This window comes from Chelon labrosus (assembly GCF_963514085.1).
Source record: "Chelon labrosus genome assembly, chromosome: 16".
Classification (NCBI taxonomy): domain Eukaryota; kingdom Metazoa; phylum Chordata; class Actinopteri; order Mugiliformes; family Mugilidae; genus Chelon; species Chelon labrosus.
Genome location: NC_140349.1, coordinates 23,555,403 through 23,577,935, shown reverse-complemented (window position 1 = coordinate 23,577,935; position 22,533 = coordinate 23,555,403).

Below are 22,533 nucleotides of genomic sequence, written 5' to 3'. Positions count from 1 at the left end.
GAACTTACTAAAGTCATTATAGTAGGTGACTTTAACATCCATGTTGATGTTGTCAGTGACAGCCTTAGCTCCTCATTTACATCATTATTAGATTCAATTGGCTTTTCTCAGAATGTAAACGGATCAACTCACTGTTTTAATCACACCTTAGATCTTGTACTAACATACGGCATAGAAACTGAAGGTTTAACAGTATTTACTCATAACCCTCTTTTGTCTGATCATTTCCTCATAACTTTTGAATTTGCAATAATGGATAACACAGGAACTGAAAAGACATTTCATTACAGTAGATGTTTATCTGATGATGCTGTAACTAGATATAAAGAATTAATTCCTTCTTTATTTACCTCAGTGCCATGTGCCAATGATGTAGACAACAGCAACCACAATTTAACTCCTGCACTAATAGATTATTTTGTCGATGGCACTGCAGCATCACTTAGTACAACTCTAAACTTAGTTGCTCCTCTGAAAAAGAAGGTGAATCGGAGGAGGCTAGCTCCCTGGTATAATTCACCGTTGCGCTGTTCAAAGCAGGCAGTCCGAAAGCTAGAAAGAATTTGGCATTCCACTAATTCTGAAGAAGCTCGCATAACCTGGAAAGATAGTTTAACAACTTATAAAAAAGCTCTCAGTAGTATTAGAACAGCATATTATTCATCATTAATAGAAGAAAACAAGAACAACCCCAGATTTCTTTTCAGTACTGTAGCCAGGCTGACAAAGAGCCACAGCTCTGTTGAGCCATCTATTCCTTTAGCCCTCAGTAGTAATGACTTCATGAGCTTCTTTACTAATAAAATTGTTGGCATTCGAGAAAACATTCAAGGCATCCTTCCGACAGCTGCCAAAGATGTAAATACAGTGGCATTAGAAACTTCTGTAAGACCTTATCAATATCTGGAATCCTTCTCCCCAGTAGATCTTCTTGAGCTCTCTTCAACAATTACAGCATCTAAACCATCAACCTGTCTTCTAGATCCAATCCCAACTAAATTGCTCAAAGAAGTTTTTCCATTAATTAACACCTCCATATTGAACCAGATAAATTTATCTTTATTAACAGGATATGTGCCTCAGTCTTTTAAGATTGCTGTAATGAAGCCCTTACTCAAGAAAGCCTCTCTAGACCCAGATGTTTTAGCCAACTATAGACCAATTTCCAACCTTCCTTTTATTTCCAAAATTCTAGAAAAAGTTGTTGCTAATCAGTTGTGTGACCATTTCAACAAGAGTTTCAGTCAGGTTTTAGAGTTCATCACAGTACAAAAACAGCTTTGGTTAAAGTTACCAATGATCTCCTCATGGCTTCAGACAGTGGACTTGTCTCTATACTTGTTCTGCTAGATCTTAGTGCTGCATTTGACACTATTGATCATAATATTTTACTACAGAGACTTGAAAGTGAGATCAAGATTAAAGGAACTGCATTAGACTGGTTTGAATCCTATCTGTCTGACAGATTCCAGTTTGTTCATGTCAACAATGATTCTTCTAATTATACAAAAGTAAATTACAGAGTTCCTCAGGGTTCTGTGCTAGGACCAATACTCTTCACGTTATACATGTTGCCATTAGGCAAGATTATTAGAAAACATGGCATAAACTTCCATTGCTATGCAGATGACACCCAGCTATATTTATCCATGAAACCAGATGAAACTAATCAGCTGGTTAAACTCCAAGCATGCCTTAAAGACATAAAGGCTTGGATGACCTGTAATTTCCTACTCTTAAACTCAGACAAAACAGAAGTCATTGTATTTGGTCCTAAGCATCTCAGAGATCTAATCACGTGGTTTCTTTGGATGGCATTACCTTGGCCTCCAGTACTACTGTGAAAAACCTTGGTGTAATATTTGACGAGGGTATGTCCTTTAAATTGCACATAAAGCAAGTAACCAGGACTGCCTTCTTTCACCTGCGTAATATCGTCAAAATTAGGAACATCCTGTCTCAGAGTGATGCTGAAAAACTAGTTCATGCATTTGTGTCGTCCAGACTGGATTACTGTAATTCATTACTGTCTGGCTGTCCAAATAGCTCTCTAAGAAGCCTCTTGCAGCGGCAAGAGCATTGACAGGAATTAGCAAGAGACATCATATTACTCCAGTTTTAGCTTCTCTTCACTGGCTCCCTTTAAAGTCTAGAATAGAATTTAAAATCCTCCTCCTTACATACAAGGCCCTTAAAGGCCTAGCTCCATCATATCTTAAAGACCTCATTGTACCATATCATCCCAACAGATCACTTCGGTCTGAAAGTGCAGGCCTACTTGTGGTTCCCAGAATTTCAAAAAGTAGAATGGGAGGTAGAGCTTTCAGCTATCAGGCTCCTCTCCTGTGGAACCAGCTCCTAGTTTGTGTTCGGGAGGCAGACACCCTCTCTATTTTTAAGGTCAGGCTTAAGACTTTCCTTTTTGATCAAGCTTATAGTTAGGGCTGGACTAAGTCATCCCTTAGTTATGCTGCTATAGGCCTAGGCTGCTGGGGGACGATGCAGCAAACACATGTCCTCCTTCTTTCTTCTCTCTCCTTTCTCGCATCCTCCACTTTCTTTTCTCTGGCACACAGCTCTTGCCCTCTAATTTCCTATCTACTACTAGTCATGCAATTCTGTGCTATTACTATGTAGAATGTTTACTGCTGTGTGTCCTGGGTTCTGCTCAAGGTTTCTTCCTGTTAAAAGGGAGTTTTTCCTTGCCACCGTCGCCTTCAGGCTTGCTCTGGGGGTTTCAGGCCGGGTTTTGTAAAGCGTCTTGGGACGATTTGTATTGTTATTGACGCTAGAAATAAAATTGAATTGAACTGAATTGAATTCAGATGTAACCGTTGGTCTATATTATCAACAGTGGATATACTGTACATGTAATAATGTAGCAATAGTTAAAGGTCTAATATTCTGTCTCGTATAACTGCCTAGCAGGGTAATAGTGTTTAAAACAAGACATTTATTTAATGGGGAAAGTGGAGCTGTGTCATCAGCTGCCTGCTGCTTGCATTATTTTACAACGTCAATTTTACAACCTGGATGACTTATACAACATGATACTCATATCTGATATAACAAAGCTAATCAGGGATAAAAGGGCAATGCCTTGAGGTGGCCCCTGGAATCGTTCCAACTGCATCCTGTTGGCAAGACAGAGTGCTATCCGGGAAACCGGAGGAGCATCCACCTGCATCGCCCACAGCTTTTCCCCCCTACACAGAAGCAGTTTGTCCTCGTCCTTTGCTCCGCGGTGTGAAGAAGCAGAGATATGACGTGGCTGCTTTGGCTCCTAAAATGCTTTTAATGGACAGAGCAGCAACAAGGACGTGGCATGCGACTACAGCATGACACAGCTGCACCCAGGGGACATGAGCAGCTGTTTTTGGTCAGTCTAATGGAACTGGATGAAATGGTGCAGGAGTTTGAATCCAGGCCGACGGGGACCTTTCTGTGTGGAGTTTGCATGTTTTCCCTGTGTCTCTCCAGGTACTCCGACTTCCTCCCACTGTCCAAAGACTTGCTGGTTAGGTTCATTGGTGTGAGTGAAGGCTGCAGCTACATGTAGCCAGTGTGAACTTTATTGACATAATTCACATGTTCTATAGTGTTGCTATTAGATGCACTGTTAAAAATGTAGTTTTAGTTTTTTTTTATTGGAGAAAAACAAATGGACTCTTGGATTTGGTCTATTTTGCAGTGAAAGCTGTAAAATTGTGTTTTATGATGTGACATTCTCTTTTTTGATAAATCTACTGTATATTTCTACAGCAACTAACTGTTGTTTTCATTGTCAGTTGTTCTCTCTGTCATTTTTTTTCCATTAACTGATTTGTTAGTTGGCCAGTAAAGTGTTTGAATAAAAGCCTTTAATAATTCACCAAGCTTTCATGCAGATTTGACAACCAGCTTTTTATCCCCAGACAAAATATCTAAACTTCATAAATTGGTCAGAGATGAAATTCCTGTTGATAAAGTACAGTAAGTGATTAATGAGCACACTGCTGCAATGCTCAGTGCATCATATACTATTGTAACCATTGCATCTTATCTTATGCTGGTCTCAGTGTTGCCATATACAGCTGACGGTTTCCACCCCGAACGCTGTTCAAAAAAAGCCAACGTGCAAAAAAACAAAATATTGAAGCTTTATTTAGCACAGTAACCACCCAGATTGCTCACGCTAGCGTAGCTCGCTCATAAAAAGCAATGCAATGGAAGTACAGTAATCCTCCAGCAACAAACCACAGCAGCCAACCACCACAGCTACTCACATATTTACTATGAAGTCATTTGATGAGTCAGGAAGTCTACTGATAGGCTTATGGAGTTTCTCTACTCCTTAAAAGCGGCAGCTGAACCAAAGGCTGCTTGTCGTGTGGAGGCAATAGGAATCTTCCTCTTTGCACAAGCAGAGCACTTAAGAAGTTTATACCTCTGCGGGACATGAACGCTGTAGCCTATGCACGTAGCCTACGCCAGTGCAAGCCATTTATACTTGTGCGCTCGTCAGCCTGACTTGCTCTGTAAAAACACCACCCAAACACTAGTTGGCGCTGTGTCTTTTTTGCCAGTCGGTTTCATTTTTGTTTCTACTTCCTGCTTCACATTCAATAATGGCGACTGAAACTTTGAGTTGAGTCATTCAAATGTTTGTATCTCTGAACCTCCCCAGGTAACCTCTCCTTGATGTGTTCCATCTTTATTGATTAAATTAGTATATTACTTTATTGATTGATTAGTATAAAAGTTCACGTTTCTTGCTTAAGTGCAGATTCAGATGTAACCGTTGGTCTATATTATCAGCAGTGGATATACTGTACATGTAATAATGTGGCAATAGTTAAAGGTCTAATATTCTGTCTCGTATAACTGCCTAGCAGGGTAATAGTGTTTAAAAAAAGACATTTATTTAATGGGGAAAGTGGAGCTGTGTCATCAGCTGTCTGCTGCTTGCATTATTTTACAACGTCAATTTTACAACCTGGATGACTTATACAACATGATACTCATATCTGATATAACAAAGCAAGTGAGGGATAAAAGGGCGATGCCTTGAGGTGGCCCCTGGAATCGTTCCAACTGCATCCTGTTGGCGAGACAGAGTGCTATCCAGGAAACCACAGGAGCATCCACCTGCATCGCCCACAGCTTTTCCCCCCTACACAGAAGCAGTTTATCCTCATCTTTTGCTCCACGGTGTGAAGAGGAAGCAGAGGTATGACGTGGCTGCTTTGGCTCCTAAAATGCTTTTAATGGACAGAGCAGCAACAAGGACGTGGCATGCGACTACAGCATGACACAGCTGCACCCAGGGGACATGAGCAGCTGTTTTTGGTCAGTCTAATGGAACTGGATGAAATGGTGCAGGAGTTTGAATCCAGGCTGACTGGGGTCTTTCTCTGTGGAGTTTGCATGTTCTCCCTGTGTCTGCGTGGGTTCTCTCCAGGTACTCTGGGTTCCCCCCACTGTCCAAAGACATGCTGGTTAGGCTCATTGGTGTGAGTGAAGGCTGCAGTTACATGTAGCCAGTGTGAACTTTACTGACGTAATTCACATGTTCTATAGTGTTGCTATTAAATGCACTGTTAAAAATTTAGTTTTTTTTTTTTTTTATTGGAGAAAAACAAATGGACTTTTGGATTTGGTCTATGTTGCAGTGAAAGCTGTAAAATTGTGTTTTATGATGTGACGTTCTCTTTTTTGATAAATCTACTGTATATTTCTACAGCAACTAACTGTTGTTTTCATTGTCAGTTGTTCTCTCTGTCATTTTTTCCATTAACTGATTTGTCAGTTGGCCAGTAAAGTGTTTGAATAAAATCCTTTAATAATTCATCAAGCTTTCATGCAGATTTGACTACCAGCTTTTTTCCCCAAACAAAATATCAAAACTTCATAAATTGGTCAGAGATTAAATTCCTGTTGATAAAGTACAGTAAGTGATTAATGAGCACACTGCTGCAATGCTCAATGCATCATATACTATTGTAACCATTGCATCTTTTCTTATGCTGGTCTCAGTGTTGCCATATACAGCTGACGGTTTCCACCCCGGACGCTGTTCAAAAAAAGCCAACGTGCAAAAAAACAAAATACTAAAGCTATATTTAACACATTAACCACCCAGATTGCTCACTCTAGCGTAGCTCGCTCATAAAAAGCAATGCAATGGAAGTATAGTAATCCTCCAGCAACAAACCACAGCAGCCAACCACCACAGCTACTCACATATTTACTATGAAGTCATTTGATGAGTCAGGAAGTCTACTGATAGGCTTATGGAGTTTCTCTACTCCTTAAAAGCGGCAGCTGAACCAAAGGCTGCTTGTCGTGTGGAGGCAGACTCATGACAATAGTCATTAGTCTGTCAGTCAATAGGAATCTTCCTCTTTGCACAAGCAGAGCACTTTAGGAGTTTATACCTCTGCGGGACATAGACGCCATAACCTACGCACGTAGCCTACACCAGTGCAAGCCATTTATACTTGTGCGCTCGTGAGCCTGACTTGCTCTGTAAAAACACCACCCAAACACTAGTTGGTGCTTTGTCTTTTTTGCCAGTCGGTTTCATTTTTGTTTCTACTTCCTGCTTCACTTACAACAATGGCGACTGAAACTTTGAGTCTAGTCATTCAAATGTTTGTATCTCCGAACCTCCCCAGGTAACCTTTCCTCAATGTGTTCCATCTTTATTGATCCAAACCAATCAATCTGGAGATGGATGAAGCAGCCAGAAATACTAAAGCGGAAACATGCTACTACCAAGTGGACCAATCACAGCTCTCGCGTTCTGCGACGGCGCGGCACGAAGTTACATTTCTGGGCAGGTGCACGTCAGCTACGGTGCGTAGTGGTCTGCATAGGGGTCTGCACTGTTGCCGTAGCCTCTGTGTCAACTTAACGCAGAAGTATAAACCGTCTATTAGGCATGCTGCACATGCACACACAAACACACACAGTCTTGGAAAGGACTAAATGCATTTCAGTTTTGTTTCAAATCAGGTTAGAAAAGTAATAAAAAAACACCAATATGATCCCAAATCAGCTCAACTGATTTTTCACCTGACTAACTTTTCTACACGCTAAATAAATGCGCAAATGTGCAAATGCATTAAGAAATAGCACCAGTGTTTCTGCCATCTCGGCCAATGAAAAACGGATATTGTGTGAATCTTTAAGCTTTTATTCAAGCTCTGGCGATAGTAGGGAAGCAGATAAGAAATGAGTGGAAAGTGCATTGCAACAATTAGGCTACCAGGAAACCTAATCACATGTATTTCAGTTATTCTTATAGCACTGAATGAACAGATAATACAATTTAAATGCTGAAGTAGAATCAAAATAATATAAGATTGATAATCACACTCAATAGTGGAATCAAACGTAATGCTGCTCAAGCCATTTATAAGACTGACAACAGAAACACTCTGCGGCTAAAGGGAGCCGCTGTGGAACTTGATGGTAATATGAAGGTCGGAGCAATTGTAGGAAGATGCTAAGAACATCTTGTTATTCACTAAAGACGAGGAACGATCAGCAAGCGGTGCAAAGTGATTTGCCAGTGAGCTACTTGTTCACAATCCATGTGGAGTGGATTTTGCTGCCCACACTCCTCAATTAACCCACATTTCTTCAATCCCCCCACTCAGCTCGGATGAAGTACTTTGCATAAATGTCAACCCAAAAGTCAAGTAAATGCATTTCACTGAGAAGCACGAGGAGACGGAACACATTTTATGGCTCAGTTAAGGTTACAGGTTACATTTTCAGCCATCTGATGTCTGCAGAGCTCTTTTATGGCAGACAAAAAACAGGACATAAGGACAAGGTCACCTAAAAGTGAAGACATCAAAATGTTGCATGTGTTGAAGGCCAGGATGCTTTTTGCACATTTCTGTCTTACATACTTCTTTCACTTATTATACAAACGTCCCGTTGCTTTGGCTGACAAGATTATTCATGTCAAACTGTGAGTATGTTCATGTCACTTGGTAATACATAAATGTTTCCTTTTCATAAACGTCCTGGATTCTCTTTTCTGAGCTTTAAGTTTTCAGACAGTGGCAGGGCTTAGTAAAAAATATACTGAGCATCAAAGAAAATTCCCAAATTGCCTGATACCACTTTCAGATTTTTTATCAAAGTTCTCCCAGCTGTCAGGCTCATTTGTTGTTCAGTTCTGCATGCTCTTTAAAGCTGACAAAGTCGATGGCATCAATAATTCTGAGATAGAACATTACAAACTGTGTTCGTCATAATTCTATTTGTGAATGACTGTGACTGTGCAACATGAAGGGCTCTGAAAACAACTAATCACTACATCCGTATCACTTTTATCCAAATAAGATAACTGCTGTAAAATCCAATAAACAAGCAGATATATAAATTACTGGCATCTTTAGCTTTTTAAACCATAGCCGTGTCTTATCAAACAGGACCAAAAAAAAAAAAAGCACATTTTCAGAGTATTAGCTCTGCTCTAATCCCTCTGGTTAATTGCCTTCTTGTGCACCAGAGCCGTCCACCTGGGATCAGCTGTAATTTAGCTGCATTAAAAAATGCTCAAGGGAACAACCGGGGTTTGGTCCCAGTTCAACCTCTACTGAGTAGGTTTATAGATGTGCAACATACAAAATACCATCCTTAGAAGTGTGTATTGGACATGGTAATATTTTAAATGACGTGCAGGATCTTAGGGCTTTCACCGAGATTAAATGGAATTAAATAAATGCCAAAAATAAAAAAATAATTGACAACACCACCTATGTTACTTAAACACAAAATGAATACTGCCTTTTTGTGATTTACATCGGTAACTTTGATTCTTTTGTTTCCCCAAATATTCTCCCTTGGGGCTTTTCTGAAGAATAGTTTTAAGGTTGAGTGCTGTAGTTCTGGCCAATGCAATTATGTAACTCCTGGATAATTCAGAAATGGCCAAAGAGGTGGAGTATGAGTGGAGCTGAGGTGGACAACTCACTCGCGGCTGCCATGCACATAATTAATCCTTGATATAATTCAGACAATGAGTTATATAAAAACGCACTCACATACAAAATTAAATATAGACACCAATATGTATAGATTAACAGTTTCTTGTACCAGTATTTATTTCTGTTGCAGAAATGGACATTTTAACATTCATTCATTCATTCATTCATACATTCATTGCAAACAGATCACAACCCGTTAGCCTGGATGTTCCAAAAATTTCAACTTGCAAGATTGTGAATACCACAAGAAGGCAACGTGCTACTGTTCTTGTGGCCATGGTGAACACGACCCCAACTGAAGACATAAACTGACTACAATTTAGGCTAATGGAATTCATCATAAACCCAGAAATGGGCAAATTATGACCTGATAATGAAGCCACTCTGGCAAAGTTCACAGCACTCAATGAAATAATCAAGATACTTGATGGTCTGAACATAGACTGTATATAAATATGGACAATGCATCCCCACTTCCTTGCATTGGCCAAACTGACGCTATTTTCCTGGGGATACGGGCTGCGCCATCTTGCAAGTTTGGAGCCAGAGTCTGTGCAATACAGTCCAACAGTGGAGCCACATGGAGACATGTTATCAATCAAGGAGGGGGTGTAGCTTATGACCTATACTGCAGCCAACCACCAAGGGATGCTCTACTTGCTTTGACTTCACTTTTGAGAAGCTGTGTCATCCATCTTTATACAGTCCATCATCTAACCAATGCAGTAGACTAACCTACTAACACTGGCACCGTGTCCCTCGTGCCACACCACAAAATTCAACAATAAGTAAACATCCACCATATGGGCAAACACAATTAACTACAGCATTACACAACATTAAACAAGAAGACTGGGGAATGGCTAAAGGGTTTATAGATACAATGCTATCAAATGCTACGGACATCTGATAGACTATAGCTCCTGCTACAATGGCAAGATAAAGATAAGCATACAGTAGCTTTGTGCTTAAACGTTATGGTCTCCTCTGCTATGCTAGTTGTGTCTACGTACAGCATACTGTGCTGCTGGAGGATTGTCAGCTTAAGACTTGGGTTTGGGGTATATTTATTCTGCCTCCTGCATCCTGTCCGCTAGATAAACCAAGAGCCCAGGCTGGGAGGGTGTTTTTGTTTTGGTCCTGATTCGTCACTCTGTGCTGTGCCTGCAGGGGGTGCTATTTTACATAAATCTTACATAATCTACCTTGGAGCTGAAAAGGGGATTTCTAGGGATTTCTTTTAGCAATAAATAAATAAATAAAATAAAATCAGCTCAGAGTGCAGGTTTTATCCTCTGGAGGCAGTTTCAATATTTTTCTGGAAATGCATTTTTACATGTTCTGTCAGCAATCTCTGTTTAGCATGTTGCTCCATCTGCATATTAGTTCATATATTATAGTATAGTAAAATGTGTTTCCCCCTAGTTGTTTGAAAAATAGTTTGCTTTTCTGCTACCTGTCTACTCACATTAACTTTTAACACAGCTCCACAAGGCACTGGAGTTATATTAAAACGTATTGCCAGTGTTTATTTGGGTTTTCAGGACAGCGCAACCTCGGGTTTTGCATTGATGCATGGTGTTGTTTGGCACTCTCACACTCTCGCACTCTCAAAATATAGAGCTCCTCTGTGTTTTAGACCCTTGTCAGATATCCTCCCCTCCTAATGTACCCACACTGATTTATACTGTTTTGTGAAACAGCCTGGAGAGGTGAGCAAACTGGGGTCTGTGGACAAAATGCATCCCTGCATCCATCACCATATAGCTTCAGTTTATTTCACCATTGACAAAACTACTCAAATGTGTAGTCATGCACATCCCATACCACTGATCAATAGGTAGTCATGGGAAACAGCATCCCTGTGACAGGCTTTGATCATGGTAAAAAATTTGTGATCATGCCTCAAGCATGAAAAGATCAGTGGACTCTCCCTGCATTGTAATCAGATGGATGTAAACACTCTTCATTAGTTCCACACTCTGTATTAATGAGCAAATTTCTTTTTTGGCCACGTAAATTAATCGATTAGTATCATCTTACATCTTATATCATACATCTTATATCGTATCTTAACTGTTTTATAAAATTTACCTGTAGGTTTCTCCTAGTCATTTACCAATGGAAGCAACTTTGCTCTAGAGTAAAGTCTAAACCACTACAGGATGGATTGTTGTGAAAATCCAGAGAATGAACACTAATGAGTTTTCTGACCCCTGATATTTTGACTTCATGGTGGAGCAAGTGGAAAACACTTGCTCCACCATGAAGTCAAAATTTGAAATATAATTAGATTTTATAAAACAATTACCTTCAAAACCAATGACAATCTGTTCAGCCGCAGCTTGTTTTTCATGCTAATTAGAAAATCTTGACATTCTAATCTGTGGTTAAGCCTCATACCTGCTACAAATCAGCACGTTATTGTGATGTAGTCAAATTTCTACCTTAGTGCAAAGGACCACTGTACCGAGGAGCACCTTCACTCCTGTCACGGTGTTGGCAGATACAACTGATGGTTTTTCAGCCCAAAAGCTGCTAAAAAAAAAACACCAATTATTATTAGATTATCATGAAAAGTAAAATATACCTTGCTTTTGTTGCAAATCAGCATCAAAAAGTAGAGAGAAAGTAGAAAAACTGCCAAAATGATCCCAAACCAGAGGTGAACCGTCTGTTTCAGGGGCCAACCTGAAATCAAAAGGGGACAGGGCGATCGCAATTAAGGCCCCACGGCTGTGGAATGATCTGCCCAAGCAAATCAGCTGATCTCCTTAAAATGTTTACTCAAAACATACTTTTATTGGCTCGTCTTTCCTAGTTTTAATCGAGATTAAGTTGGTTTGAACATTTTATGTGACTGTTTTTAAAACTGCAGATTTGTATATCTTTGTTCAGCATTTTTCAAACAGTGCTATTGAAATAAGGATTACTATTATTATCATCTTAACCCACAAACTAAAATTCCAAAGAGCCCAATCTGGCAACACTGTCCCGATGACCGGTAACTTTCTGATCAGGTTAGGAACACGGCTTTGACAATTTCTTACTACTACAAGACAACATGTGAACAATGGCGTGATAGTCAAACTCAGATGTTAGTCCTTCTATTCAACCAAGACTAATCTTGACTCAAAAAGAGACTTGTCACAGTTCACATGACCACAGGAAACCCATGACTAATAACTACACTCTATACTTCTTATTAGCTTTGTCAAACTGTATTATATTAGATTTTGTCAGAAGCAAGCTTTTGAGTTTCTCCTGTTATGATGCATTTCTTTTTCTGTACCGCAGAGAAGCATATATCATCTATGGTTAAAAAAAAATAAAAAATAACTGCCATATAGTAGACATTTCCAGAAAAAATAATAAATAAGTCTGTGGTTTGATTGTAGAGATTACAGTGATAGTCAGCAACAAAGAGCAAATAACAGAAAAGGAATTATTCAAATGTGGGGAAGTTTTAAAGGAGGAAAAACAATATGGAAGCAGAAGGCGCTGACAGATAAGCAAACGTGAGCTTATACTTATCTGCTGTCCATACGAGAGTCAAACATGTCAGCCCTTTGAGAGTTTTAGTTCTCCACTGAACATAGAATAACAAAAACAAATGAACGGCATTCTGTCAACCCCATGCATCCTCTGCAAGTCGACGCAGGCCTGATTACATCAGTGTCAGTGTATTAATTGCCACAATTATTACTCTATATCATGGAACAGTAACTCACCCTCGGGTCATGTTTAAACGGGAGGGGGAGGTGAGAATATGCGCCACACAGTGAGGGAAAGCTTGAATGTGACGGGAATTTGGGTTTTGCCAAACTTTCATCACATTTCTTCAGGTGGATGAACACAAAATATCACGTCTCCACGGAGTCTCTTAATGCTTTCGGGAGAAAATCGGCAAATTGTAATTTGTAGATAGCAAAGGGAAACTGTCAGGGGCAGATACATGTGATCACTAGCAACTGGAGATAAGGAAACCAATAATGGTGGCATTATCCTCGAAGCTGATTACTAGCCCCTATGAGATGGAGAGACTTACCTAATCACACAAAGTGTGTGTTTTCTTGGGTGATGAGAAAAGTTGTAGGTGTGATTCACGTCTTAACTGGATCCAGACACAAAGAAACTTTTCCTTTCCACGTACTCAGGTCATTTGATTAACTGGGGGTGAGGGTCTGTCTGTTTCATTTCCTTTCCCCTGTCTCCTTTTCTTGCTAGTCAGCTTTGATAGCAACATCTGTGACACGAGCTTCACACAAGAATTTAGCTGTTTGATCAATAAAAATCAAAACTACACAGAGGGAAAGCCACACTGGCGCCTGTTTTTGCCTCCAATTGTAAGAAATAAGATGAAGTCTGTCACGCTGTGAGGCTCAGTGGGTAGGTCCAGCACAACAGTGAATCAAAGGCGGGGTAGTACCACAAGCTGCAAAATCATCTCTTCACTCACTGGATATGACTTTCGAGTTGGAATCTGCACTGTCCACCAACTCGGTTTCCCAGAATACGACTTTTCTGTGCAGCCAAACCTTTCCCGATTATGTATGTGTGCAACGCAAGACATCAAGGTTGGCATGAAAGGAGCCAGGGTGGCTGTGGTTCTTCGGTTCAGGCAACAAACATTGGTTACGTTCTTAATTTACTGTTGAAGCCATGACTTCAAGAAACCTTTTGGGTGAGAGATGAAATGTGTCTACACTCAATCAAGATATAGATATAGATATAGTATGACCTGATTACGGACAATGGCCTAACAACATTAAATCATTTAGGAGTCAGTAAATGCTACATAACAAAATATTTGGGACTCACCAGATTTTTAAGAAATTTATATGAACTGATAAACATAAGTTCTAAGATATACCTGTTTTATTTATCTATTTTTTTTTTTTTTAACATTTACGATACAAGGCAGTGAGAATGATTTAGAGATCCTCTCACCTCTTGAAAGTAGAAAGATAAAAATAAAATATTGGGTCCATGTCAAGAGCGACGATAAAAGTCAGGATGTTATTGTTCCGGTTTGACATACTACTACTGTTGCAGCCACACATTAAAAAGAGGGCTGTGTTCCAATTACTCCTAAACAGCAGTCAGCAGCAATGTTGAACGACATTTGGCTCTGAGTGGTCAAAAATAAGGACGGATGAATGTTTTGGAGTGTGTCAGCATGACTGCCACAACATGAGATTATATTTATTTTTCAAACATGTGACACTAGTGCAAGCTCTACGGTAACTCATTACTAGTACTAACCTGGTGTAAACTCAGTTCCTATCAAAACCTGGTATAGTGTTCCCTCATTTATAGCAGCGTTTACGTTCCAGACCCACCGCGAAAAGTGAGAATCCGCGAAGTAGCGACCACATATTTATTTTAATATTTATACTGTTTTATATGTATTTATTTTATTAAGTATACTGCTGTATATGTATTTTAAAGCTTTATGAACCCTTCCCACACTCTTATTAATCCTTTCCATACTCTTAAAAACACTTTCTATGCTCTTAAACACTTTCTACATTCTTAAACATACATACGTAATAATTCTAATTCTAATTAATATATTATAAAAAAAAACTAAATTATTGGCTGTATTTTCCCGCGATATAGCAACATGTCCGTGTTATAAAAATAGATGTGTATGAATTAAAAACCCGCAAAGTAGCGAGTCTGCAAAAAGTGAACCGTGAAGTGGCGAGGGACGATTGTAACATGCCATTTGGATTTCATTATGGGGTATGTTTCAACTGATACAGAGAACAAAAAAAAAAAAAAACACTTTGGCACGCAATTACTTTGTCCAATAACCAATCAGAGATTGGTAAACAAATTCAACTCCACAGGGCTCAGATCACTTGTTTGACTACAACTCTATTATTCTTCCCAAATATATATACTGGCCCATCAGATGTTTGCCAGAGCTCAATCATTTCCAGTCTGAGGTGCACCAGACAGACTTTCTGACTCATAGAATTTGTGGGTGGGGACGTTTGTTTGCAATTGCAATTCTTCAAATGGCTACTTGAGGCTGTTTTCAAAAGCGAGTCAAGCCTCACAGGCCTCCATGTTATGAATGATAAACTTTACAACAGAATTAAATATGTTTACAGGCGGGTACACAAAAGCTTTTGGTCATTCATGGGCGTACGTTTATAGTTAATCACCTGTTAAAATTATTGTCTATCACTGCCTAATTAAGGTTTGGACACCCTGAGCAAATCTGGTTCATCAAGTTAGGTCACGAAGTACTAAGTAACGGCTAAATGATTGATCCACTTTGCTTTCTTGAAAAATACTATTTCCATGTACTAATTAATACACACACTTTTACTAATATCACTGTTCAGTGTGTTGTTCAGCATCCTGAATTGACCCAAACTGTGTTGAGCTGACATTAACGGCGAGTTTATACAGTAGATAGAAAACAGGAAGGGCTCCTCATAAAACATTTACAAAATTGAACATTTACAAAGAAATACAGATAAAATCTATACGCATGTTTTAGATGAAGGCCTGTTTATCTCTGGAGACGCAGTAATTCCTAAGCATCAGCCATGGCTGTATCCCAGACTACTTCATACATAACATAACATGCTGTATAAAACAAGGTTTTTATTTACATTCGCTCCTACATTATTATACATCCAAACGTCATTTGACATATTACGAGTTGCCAGTGGTGCTAAATGCTCCAATTAAATCCCACATCTTGAATACGATTTTTAAAAACCCTGAGATTAAAAGATGCAAATTAGAAGATTCTCATTAATGTAGCCCGAAACACAATGAAATCTGTAATCCAAGACTGGAGGTAATACAGCAGCAGGATCTTGCCGAGATCAGGGGGTTTCTCTGAGATGAATGACTGTGCAGAGGCAGACGCGCCAGAGAGGCAAAGAGGCCAGCAGCAATATTAACAACCAAGTGCAGGAATCCCGCTCCGTGGATGTACCAGCTCATTTGCATGTTTGCAAGGTTTTTAGGCTGAGCAGTCAGGTGGTGAGGCAGACACCACTTCCCCCTAAAAATAAAATCCAGTTCATCTTAATTATGCAAGAATATGCACTCTAGAAACTATCAAAAACATCTGGGGCTTAAAGGAATGTTGAGTTTTAACCTCTTGGTCTCAAAAGAAGCCAATATTTCATCTAAAGAAGGTAGAAGCCACTTTTAAGCTCATACACCAGTGTTTTCAAAGAACATCCAGCACACTGCAGATAATAAAAGGCAGCAAAATTAAAAATATACTCATTTATACAGAATAGCATATTTTATATCACAGTTGCAGCTGATAAATGCGTGGTATTTAATCTATGTTATATATTGCCAGGTGCCTTAATCTACAATTATTATGTCATAACCTATTAGACCGATTTATACTTTGGGATAATACATCTGCAAAGTAACGAGCAACTGAAAATAAATGAGCTGGAGTACAGCATAATGTTTCTCTCCAAAATGCAATAGTATCAAGTACTATAAAATGGAAATACACAAGTCGATCCTTATGAAGTAAAGCATATGTGTAGATGTACCATTAATCTCTGTAACAAGGTGTTTCTTTATGTCACAGATGTCACTTTTTATTTAATAATGACGCATCTGAAATCCTTTGGATATTGTTGAAATGACTGATGACAACTGTGATCTTCAGCCACGTGAATTAACATTACACATTCGCTTCACAGTGTCACAAGCGCTTTGCTCTTAAAGGGGATGAGTCTGTAAAGGTACCGTATCCTAAAAGCAATATTTTGACACTTATTCACTTTCTTGGAGACAGCAACATGAAAAATCAATATTAATCCCATATGTGTCCATTAAGGCCACAGCCAGCAGCTGGCTAGCTAAGCTTTGCATAAAGACTAGGAACCGAGGAAACAGTCAGTAACAAAGTAACAAAATACACCTCTTAATGTCAGTATTTAACACAATTTGTTTAATTCAGAGCAAATAATTTAATAATAACTGTTAAGCTGTCTCACTGTGAGTAAACTATGTGGTTTTTGTGTTGGACTGGTTTAATTTGGCCTTCTTACATAATTAAAATGATATAAAGCTGAATTCACAGGCAACAGTTAGCATTTAGAACCTTCACTTGTTATAGTTGGCTGAGACACATGTTAATTATCCTATCAAATCTAGATTTAGGTGCACCTACATTACTGTCCTCCCTTAAAACACAGTGTGCAATAAAGAGAAATGACCTCACAATACCAGAGACAGCAATCATCCTTAACAGTAGTGCTGCAAATTGGCACTGAGTGAGTATGTCGTAATGATGCTCTGCAAGGACCCAGAGGACAGGCAAGGAAATGTAACTGAATAAAAGAGTGGGCAAACAAATGATTACATGCAGAGATCTCCTTGAATAGATTCATGTACGTTCAGCAAAACTGCTACAGGACTTCAGTGATTAAACCGATCCATAACTATAAATGACACTGTTCCTTCTTCGGGTGCTGCATCATGCCACGAGGCTGGACAGACAGTGTGGTCAGGGTAGAAGGGAAGATGAATGGCTTCAAATACCAAGATAGTTTTTTGGGGGGGGATATCGCCTGCCCTCTGGAGCAAAAACACACTACTCATGTCAAAGATGAATTTTTTCCTTTCGAGAAGACAACAAAACCAAAGCACACAAGCGCACACAGCCAAATCAGCCACCGGCCAAGACTAAAGAATAGCATTTATCCTGGTCCTGTACATTTGCAACTCTGTGCAAAAGAGTGTGCATACGGAAAGTGTTCAGGCTGACGAGGGAAATGAGGAACAATTCCTAGATTCTGACTCTCTCATATGGATGGAAACTTATCTGGAAATGTCACGGGTGTTATCAAAGCCAGACGTGTTAGTGTTCACCCTCACAAAGCCGAGGAGTTGTTTTCTTTGTATTTCAACGCACTGTCAGAAATTAGCTGCTTCTCATTTTTACCTTTAGCTCGTTACTTCGGCATGTCCAAATGGAAATGGAAAATTCAAGTTTGATTAAATAGGTTTTCATTTCAGCCTTCAAGGCAATAAAAAGGAGAAAATTAGAAAGGGCCTGTACACTTCTGATATCCACTGTATGTCCACGCAGAAGCCGACCAGATGCATCTCCAGTACTGATTACAGAGCTGAACCGAAGACAGTAATTATTCATAACCATTATGGAAGCCTGCGATGGAGATGTGTTTAGGCCCTATAGGCTGTATATGAAGATGTAGCTTTAGTGGAATGCACTTGTTTCCTGCATTTCCCAAAATGAAATGAGAAAATCAATATCAGTCTAATGTATGTGCATTAAAGACACTATAATCAATATTTCTTATATTAGTAGATCACATGACTATGTATGTGAAAGGGGATGCTGGTATTGATTAAGTACTGAGAACTATCACACAACTGCAAGTCTTCTCGGCTCAAAAGAGCATTTTCTCCTCTTTCAGCTACTTTTTCTGGTTTTCTGGCATGTCATTTTATTGATATGGTTTGTCTATGCCCTCTTGAGTGAACAATGTGGAGCATTTAGCTGCTAAAGAGAAACATCCTTCTCACAGGGGTTGGCAAAGCTGCACAGAGCAAGTACGAGCAGAAACAATCTGAGAAATTTTAGGCTTGTAAAGTGATATTCACAGACAATTCTAAAGTATGCAGTTGTAAATCAGGAGTTGCTAACTTGTAAAATAAATCTGTATGAAAAAAATACCAATTGTGTATGTGTAGGAAGTAGATTTCTTGAAAAAAATAAATTATATTGGCTGTCAATAGATTAAAACACTTACTCATAATTACCACGATTTCCATGGCTGACACAAATTAAATGTTGCAGTCAATGTACCTGGAAGTAATTTTTTAAAACTTTGTATTTTTATAACTTTGCTTTATGCTGAGCAGAGACCGCTCTGCTCCCAGCTGTGTGCTTGATCTGGTGGTAACTCAGTTCATAAATGCAGATAACGTTGGTCTTGAGTACCATTTGGCAGGAGGCGGAAGTTGCCGTTCAAAAGGTCTGTGTCTTTATCAGTTTTTGTTTGTTTCTGCATGCTTTCTTCTTCTGTTTCGTCCTCTTCTTCTTTTACTTTTACTGTTTACCATGACCGCACTTCAAAGTCCGCTTGCTTTCCACAGAAATTTTAAATCCAAGGTCACAACAATAGAACGTACAGCGCTCAGAGTTCTCAGAATGACTGTGACACTGAAGTTCCAGTATGAATATGAATTTTGACCCCGCTTTTACACCTTAATCTAACTGGAGAGTGACAATCAAGTCACAAGGCTTCCACTCTGCTCTCTTTATACCCACTGCAGGTCCTGAAAGGCATTCATATACAGGACATGAAATATTTACCATTATTTTCCACTCCATGATAAAGTTAATTAAACCCACCTGGGTCACAGAAGAGCCTGCGCCATAGTCTGTCCTGAAAATCTACAACACATGCTACGAAAATAAGGGCAACCTCCAATCTCTGATTGGACAGTTTCACTCTACCTTGACTTTTCAAGCTCAGAGTCGTATCGACTCTAATTCAAGTTTATAAATATTGGACTTAAAAATTACAATAAAATAAATTATACTATTGATAAAATAAATTACACTATTTGTTCATTGGTCTGTGATACAAATGTAATTTCTGTATGACTTCAGTTATTTCGATCATTTAATGACAGGGAGAGATGTCCTTGGTGGGTGCCTGTGGCTGACTCTCTGTATGTCATCAATATAATGGTTGTACACACTTTTATTATATGTCCTAATTTTTCATAGTCTAGTTAATGTATTTAATGTATGAGTCGAACACATTTAGTCTTGCTGATCTGACATTAAGGAGGAACTACTGTTTTTTACAACCTGGACCTTATTTCTGGCATAAAATACGGCTGTTTACTCACCCATATAACTTTGGTGTAATTTGTATTCCTTCGGGAGATATTTAGATCAGTGTATATCCATGTAGTGGGAGTGACTGGGACACCGAAACGCAGCCTCTAAATAACGCATTATCTGCCGCGAAACTTCATTTCGCCAATATTTTGTTATCGTACGCTAGTGCTATTCCCCGTTGAGTCCAGAGTTAGATGTTATCATGATCTGGGGTCTGTAGGTCAATCTGCGTTTCAGTGCCCCAGTCACTCCCACTACATGGATATATGGATGGATCAAAATATCTCCCGAAGGAAGAAAACAAAAGTTCTATAGGTGAGTAAACAACCATATTTTATGCCAGAAATAAGGTCCAGGTTGTAAAAAACAGTAGTTCCCCTTTAAACCGCACTGAAATAGCACAAGATGAAGCAGCCAGTATTTCTGCCTCATGGAAGAGGGCGCTAGTGAGCCACAGGTTCATGCCATTGCTCTTCTTCTACGGTCAGTCAAGTGCACTGCCGCGGTCCATTTATTGGAATTTTTTCTCTGTGTGAATGCCAAAAATGGAGAACTGTATATCTAAAAACACCTTAAAACATGTTTATCTTAAAGTATTCTCAAAACTAGACCTTCAGTCTAAACAAGAAGTGGTAAATGATGGAAGATGCTTCATTCCTGGCCAAAAGAAATGTTTTAAGACACGGTTGTATGTTTTAGTGACACCTAGATGACCAGACCATAAATGCTCATGTGCTAAAGCTAGCACATGTTGCCGACAACCAGCTGGAACGGCTATCTGGTGAACTGACTTCCAGTCCTCACCAGTGTCACCAACAGGAACACCCACCTGCGGGACCCACTTGCACACCAACAAACCAATGTCCAGCAAATATGACTGCTTCTTAGCACAAGTGTCATCACAGTCGACAACAGCCGCAAAACACGTGGCTAGGGAGGGATCATCCTTCTGAGCTTGGACTAGTGCATCATGCGTCAATGGCAGTGTCATCCCCATCGGAGTAGCTTCCCCTTCCTTCTCATGAACAGTAGCTGAACACTTCCCAGCGTCATCGGCCGGTGGCAGCTTGTCCTCAGCCAAAACTGAGGCGAACAGGGAATCTGACAGCTCAACACCCTGACACTGGTCAGGACACTTACTCGAAACACGTTTGGATGTTCCTGTGCCAAGACGTCAGACCCAGACGTAGGAATAGGGACGTCAACGACCTCTGGGGTTGGATACACTTTCCCTCCATCTATGTCGTTACCCATGATGAAGCTCACACCTTCAATAGGGAACGAGGGAAGGACAGCCACAGAATAAAAACTCGTAACCAACCTTGAGTGCACGTGAACACGATGTAGAGGAGCTGGTATAAAACTCATCCCGATTCCCCTGACTACGGTGCTCACATCACAAGCCGACTCCTTACACGGGGACAAAACACTTGCCAGGATGAAAGTCTGGGAACCACCCGTATCCCTTAATATGGTGACTGGAACCTGATCCTCAACCCTCCCCGTCAGAGACACAAACCCTTGGGAGACGAATGGTTTGAAACACTCATCAGGCTCAGTAGCTCTCAAAGGTTGGGGAACCTGGGCCTGATTCACAGTCTTAATCAACCCCACACCCAAGAACGCAGCCTGCTGCTTCTGCCTCAATTTCACACAGTCAGCTACCAGATGACCCGGTTTGTGGCAGAAAAAACACTGCATTTCAAGCTTGGCATGGGAGCATGGGCACGTGCTACCTGTGAGTCCACAGGCCTCTGTCCAGAATCTACAGGGGCAGAGTCACGCTTGGTGAACACAGCCTTGTGCGTGAGGGCGAACTCATCAGCTAGGGAGGCTGCCTGCAATAAGGTGGTCACTTTTTGCTTGTTCAAGTACACCACTGTGCGTTCCGATAGGCATGCCTTGAACTCCTCCAGCAGTATTAACTCACGCACAGAAGTAAGATCATCCGCCTTGCAAGCCATACACCAGCGATTGAACAAAACCGCCTTCTCACGGGCAAAATCAGAGAAGGTCTGATGCTTTCCGGAGACCGCGAAAACGCTGCCGATAATAGCACGCGTAAAAATAGCACCTTTAACCTTGTCATAAACTAGACTGTTGTCGACTGAAAGAGAAGCACATGCCTCCTGAGCCTTACCGGTCAGTCTACATTGTAGCAGAATAGCCCAGACATCTTTTGGCCAGCGCAAAGCACTTGCAACGTGCTCAAACGCTCCAAAGTAGGACTCTACTTCGGACTCCCGGAAAACGGGTACCAGGGAGATGTTTTTGCTAACGTCAAAAGTTTCGGTAGGCCCTGGGGCTGGCAGCATGCTAACAGTAGAGCTAGCCAGAATCTTCTGTAGCTCTAACTGGCGCAGCTTGATGGCTTCTGCCTCCAAGTCAAGTTTCTTAAGCTCCAGCTCCCTTCGGAACTGGAACTCCCGCTCTTCCTTTTTCTCCTCCCGCTCCATCCGGAGGCGAGCCAACCGCAGCTTAACCCGAGCATCTAACCGAGAGCTGGCAGAGGACTCAATGGAGCCAGGGTCAAAATGAGGTAGCGTGAACGGCTTCTCCACCAGCCCACCCGCCTGTGGACGGGGGGTTCCACTAACAGGCACTGGCTCAGCCGCCTCTCCCTCTTGGGAGACCCCCGTGCCAGCTGCATCCACAGCTACTGAC